Consider the following 6,140-nt stretch of genomic DNA (forward strand, 5'->3'; position numbering starts at 1 on the left):
AGAAGCTTCTAGGCGCCAGGGATGAAAAAAAATAGTTTTTTTTGTTTTTGTTTTGCTTTTTAAAGGTGGAGAGCGACCCCTTAGGTAAGGGTCGCTCCCCAGGGGAGAGGGGGCAAATTAATTTTAGGCCTTTTCTGCCCCCCTGGGGGCAGATCGGCCTATTGTTATTAGGCCGGTCTGCCCCAGGTGTGGCAGAAACCTCTAGGCGCCAGGGATAAAAAAAATAGGTTTTTGTTTTGTTTTGTTTTGTTTTTTAGAGGTGGGGTGCGACCCCTTAGTCAAGAGTCGCTCCCCTGGGGGGCAAATTGTATTTAGACCATTTCTGCCCTCCTGGGGGGCAGATTGGCCGATTTTGTTAGGCCAATCTGCCCACATGGGGGCAGAAACCACTTAGGCACCGGGGATTGGTGTGTGTGTATGCGTCTGTTTTCTTTAGGAGGGCAGCCCCTTGGGTAAGGGTCGCTCCCAATGGTGGCACATTACTGTTGGCCTATTTTTGGAAGGCCCATCTGCCCCCAAGGGGGGGGGGGGCAGAAAGCCCACCAGAGGCCAGGGAAGTTTTTTTTTCAAAAATAAGAGGGTGGGCCATACTCCCACCCCAAATAAATGGGGCCAAAGTTGTTCTGCCCACCAGTGGGCAGATGGGGCAATTAACCCTGATCCACACCCCGGGGGCAGAAAGTCTACTAGATGCCAGGGAATTAAAAAAATATATATATATATTGGGGTGGTGGCTACCAACCAGTATGGGCCTGGTTACGCCCCCACCTCAGCTGAAGGGGGTAACAGTCTTTCACCTCTCCTCAGCACTCTAAAACATCTTATCCCACAGCAAACAAGAAGACATTTGATTATTTTGGGTTTTAGTTTTACATTTGGGCCATGAGAACTTGGCTTACTCTCAAAATTGTACCACTTGGAATTGTGAGGGCTGCACTTTATGGACTTTGGGACGCTGCCATGTAGAAAAATCCACAAGACCTAGACACATTTGAAAACTAAACATCTGGGTGATTCCAGGGTGGTGTGTTTCACATGCACCCTGCACCATTTTTGTACCCACAATCCCCTGCAAAACTCCAACTTTGCTGGAAATCACACATTTTTCCCACGTTTTTGTGATGGAACCTTCCGGAATCAGCAGGAATCCACAAAATTCCTACCACCCAGCATTGTCTCATCTATACCGATAAAAATTCTGCTGCACTTGTCAGCCTCAAAATGTTTTTTTGCAAACTGCCCTTTTGGACCCCTTTTGTTCCCCCTCAATATCGACATGTTTTTGGCTCTTCCCTTTCTAAAGCACTTGGCCCACCTACACAAATGAGGTATCATTTTTACCGGGAGACTGAGGGAAACATTGGGTGGTATGAAATGTGTCCCAATTCAGTGATCCCACACAGAAATGTGGGAAAAATTTGATTTTTTTAGCTGAATTTGAGGTTTGCTGAGGATTCTCAGTAAGAAAACATTGGGGGATCCACGCAAGTCACACCTCACTGGACTCCCTCTGGTGTCTAGTTTTCAGAAATGTCTGGGTTTGGTAGGTTTCCCTAGAAGGCTGCTGAGCCCAGGACCAAAAACGCAGGTGCCCCCATGCAAAAAACAAGTAGTTTTGTATTTGATAATTTTGATGTGTCCAGATAGTGTTTTGGGCCATTTCCTTTCGTGGGGGCTAGGCCTACCCACACGAGTGAGGTACCATTTTTATCGGGAGACTTGGGGGAACACTGGGTGGAAGGAAATTTGTGGCTCCTCTCAGATTCCAGAACTTTCTGTCACCGAAATGAGAGGAAAAAGTGTTTGTTTTTTTGGCCAAATTTTGAGGTTTGCAAAGGATTCTGGGTAACAGAATCTGGTCAGAGCCCCACAAGTCATTCCATTTTGGATTCCCCTAGGAGTCTAGTTTTCAAAAATGCGCTGGTGTGCTAGGTTTCCCCAGGTGCCGGCTGAGCTAGAGGCCACAATCCACATGTAGGCACTTTGTACAAAACACCTCTGTTTTCGGTGAAAAAATGTGATGTGTCCATGTTGTGTTTTGGGCCATTTCCTTTCGTGGGCGCTAGGCCTACCCACACAAGTGAGGTACCATTTTTATCGGGAGACTTGGGGAAACGCTGGGTGGGAGGAAATTTGTGGCTCCTCTCAGATTCCAGAACTTTCTGTCACCGAAATGAGAGAAAAAAGTGTTTTGTTTGCCAAATTTTGAGGTTTGCAAAGGATTCTGGATAACAGAACCTGGTCAGAGCCCCACAAGTCACCCCATTTTGGATTGCCCTAGGTGTCTAGTTTTAAAAAATGTGCTGGTTTGCTAGGTTTCCCTAGGTGCCGGCTGAGCTAGAGGCAAAAATCCACAGGTAGGCACTTTGTAAAAAAGACCTCTGTTTTCTGTGAAAAAATGTGATGTGTCCACGTTGTGTTTTGGGCCATTTCCTTTTGTGGGCGCTAAGGCTACCCACACAAGTGAGGTACCATTTGTATCGGGAGACATGGGGGAACGGTGGGTGGAAGGAAATTTGTGGCTCCTCTCAGATTCTAGAACTTTCTGTCACCGAAATCAGAGGAAAAAGTGTTTGTTTTTTTGGCCAAATTTTGAGGTTTGCAAAGCATTCTGGGTAACAGAACCTGGTCAGAGCCCCACAAGTCACCCCATTTTGGATTCCCCCAGGTGTCTAGTTTTCAAAAATGCGCTGGTTTGCTAGGTTTCCCCAGGTGCCGGCTGAGATAGAGGCCACAATCCACAGGAAGGCACGTTGTCAAAAAACACCTCTGTTTTCTGTGAAAAAATGTGATGTGTCCACATTGTGTTTTGGGCCATTTCCTTTCATGGGCGCTAGGCCTACCCACACAAGTGAGGTACCATTTTTATTGGGACACTTGGGGGAACGCTGAGTGGAAGAAAATTTGTGGCTCCTCTCAGATTCCAGAACTTTCTGTCAACGAAATGAGAGAAAAAAGTGTTTTTTTGGCCACATTTTGAGGTTTGCAAAGGATTCTGGGTAACAGAACCTGGTCAGAGTCCCACAAGTCACCCCATCTTGGATTCCCCTATGTGTCTAGTTTTAAAAAATGCACTGGTTTGCTAGGTTTCCCCAGGTTCCGGCTGAGCTAGAGACCACAATCCACAGGTAGGCACTTTGTAAAAAACACCTCTGTTTTCTGTGAAAAAATTTGATGTGTCCACGTTGTGTTTTGGACCATTTCCTTTCGTGGGCGCTAGGCCTACCCACTTAAGTGAGGTACCATTTTTATCGGGAGACTTGGGGGAACGCTGGGTGGAAGGAAATTTGTGGCTCCTCTCAGATTCCAGAACTTTCTGTCACCGAAATGAGAGGAAAAAGTGTTTGGTTTTTTGGCCAAATTTTGAGGTTTGCAAAGGATTCTGGGTAACAGAACCTGGTCAGAGCCCCACAAGTCACCGCATTGTGGATTCCCCCAGGTGTCTAGTTTTCAAAAATGCACTGGTTTGCTAGGTTTCCCCAGGTGCCGGCTGAGCTAGAGGCCACAATCCACAGGAAGGCACTTTGTAAAAAAACACCTCTGTTTTCTGAGAAAAAATGTGATGTGTCGACGTTGTGTTTTAGGCCATTTCCTTTCGCGGGCTCTAGGCCTACCCACACAAGTGAGGTACCATTTTTATCTGGAGACTTGGGGGAACGGTGGTTGGAGGGAAATATGTGGCTCCTCTCAGATTCCAGAACTTTCTGTCACTAAAATGAGAGGAAAAAGTGTTTTTTTGGCCACATTTTGAGGTTTGCAAAGGATTCTGAGTAACAGAACCTGGCCAGAGCCCCACAGGTCACCCCATTTTGGATTCCCCTAGGTGTCTAGTTTTCAAAAATGCATTAGTTTGCTAGGTTTCCCCAGGTGCCGGCTGAGCTACAGGCCACAATCCACAGGTAGGCACTTTGTAAAAAACACCTCTGTTTTCTGTGGAAAAATGTGATGTGTTGACGTTGTGTTTTGGGCCATTTCCTTTCGCGGGCTCTAGGCCTACCCACACAAGTGAGGTACCATTTTTATCTGGAGACTTGGGGGAACGGTGGGTGGAAGGAAATTTGTGGCTCCTCTCAGATTCCAGAACTTTCTGTCACTGCAATGAGAGGAAAAAGTGTTTTTTTGGCCAAATTTTGAGGTTTGCAAAGGATTCTGGGTAATAGATCCTGGTCAGAGCCCCACAAGTCACCCCATTTCGGATTCCCCTAGGTGTCTAGTTTTCAAAAATGCACAGGTTTGCTTTGCTTAGGTGCCGGCTGAGCTAGAGGCCAAAATCCACAGGTAGGCACTTTGTAAAAAACACCTCTGTTTTCTGTGAAAAAATGTGATGTGTCCACGTTGTGTGTTGGGCCATTTACTTTCATGGGCCCTAGGCCTACCCACACAGGTGAGGTACCATTTTTATTGGGAGACTTGGGGGTACGCTGGGTGGAAGAAAATTTGTGGCTCCTCTCAGATTCCAGAACTTTCTGTCACTGAAATGAGACAAAAAACTGTTGTTTTTGCCAAATTTTGAAGTTTGCAAAGGATTCTGGGTAACAGAAACTGGTCAGAGCCCCACAAGTCACCCCATTTTGGATTCCCCTAGGTGTCTAGTTTTTAAAAATGCGCAGGTTTGCTAGGTTTCCCTAGGTGCCTCTGTGCTAGAGGCCAAAATCCACAGCTAGGCACTTTGCAAAAAACAGCTCTGTTTTCTTTGTGAAAATGTGATGTGTCCACGTTGTATTTTGGGGTATTTCCTGTCGCGGGTGCTAGGCCTATCCACGCAAGTGAGGTACCATTTTTAACGGGAGACGTGGGGGAAAACAGAATAGCAAAACAAGTGTTATTGCCCCTTGTCTTTCTCTAAATTTTTTCCATCCAAATGTAAGACAGTGTGTAAAAAAGACGTCTATTTGAGAAATGCCCTGTAATTAACAAGCTAGTATGGGCACCCCGGAATTCAGAGATGTGCAAATAACCACTGCTTCTCAACACCTTATCTTGTGGCCATTTTGGAAATACAAAGGTTTTCTTGATACCTATTGTTAGAAATGGGGTTTTTGGTTGGCAGTCAGGTTACCCTCTGTCCAAGCAAGAACCCTCACTCTAGTCAGGGTAAGTCACACACAATCGAAAATTAGCCTGTGCCCACCCTCTGGTAGCTTGGCACGAGCAGTCAGGTTTAACTTAGAAGGCAATGTGTAAAGTATTTGTGCAATAAATCATACAATACCATCATATAGCACCACAAAAATACACCACACAGTGTTTAGAAAAATATATAATATTTATCAGGATAATTGTAGGTCAAAACGAATAAAGTTGCAATGTGAATTTGTAAAGATATCACTGAAAAGTGATATAAAGTGTCTTAAGTCTTTAAAAAGCAAACAAAGGGGGTCATTCTGACCGCGGCGGACGGCGGTCGGCGCCTGCCAAACGGTTCCCGCCGAAAGACCGCTCCGCGGTCAAAAGACCGCGGCGGTCATTCTGGCTTTCCCACTGGGCCGGCGGGCGACCGCCGAAAGTCTGCCCGCCAGCCCAGCGGGAAACACCCTTCCCACGAGGACGCCGGCTCAGAATGGAGCCGGCGGAGTGGGAAGGTGCGACGGGTGCAGTTGCACCCATCGCGAATTTCAGTGCCTGCAAAGCAGACACTGAAATTCTTCGTGGGGCCCTCTTACGGGGGCCCCGCGGCACCCCCTACCGCCATCCTGTTCCTGGCGGGAGAACCGCCAGGAACCGGATGGCGGTAGGGGGTGTCAGAATCCCCATGGCGGCGGAGCGCGCTCCGCCGCCATGGAGGATTCTCAAGGGCAGCGGGAAGTCGGCGGTACACCGCCGACTTTCCGTTTCTGGCCGCGGCTGAACCGCCGCGGTCAGAATGCCCAGCGGTGCACCGCCAGCCTGTTGGCGGTGCTACCGCCGACCTCCGCCATGGCGGTAATTACTGCCAGGGTCAGAATGACCCCCAAAGTCTCTTTCAACCACAAAGTACCTGGTTTGGAGTGGAAAATCTCCGCAGAGGGCCGCAGAAGAAGAGATACGTGGAAAAATGGTGTGTGTGTCGATTTCTCCCCAGCACACACTGACTTGCGTCGTTATTTTTCATGCTGGGAAGTCGTGCGACGTTTTCCGGCGCGCGGTCAGTCTCTTTCTGT

The sequence above is a fragment of the Pleurodeles waltl genome, chromosome 4_1 (genome assembly GCF_031143425.1).
Source record: "Pleurodeles waltl isolate 20211129_DDA chromosome 4_1, aPleWal1.hap1.20221129, whole genome shotgun sequence".
NCBI lineage: Eukaryota > Metazoa > Chordata > Amphibia > Caudata > Salamandridae > Pleurodeles > Pleurodeles waltl.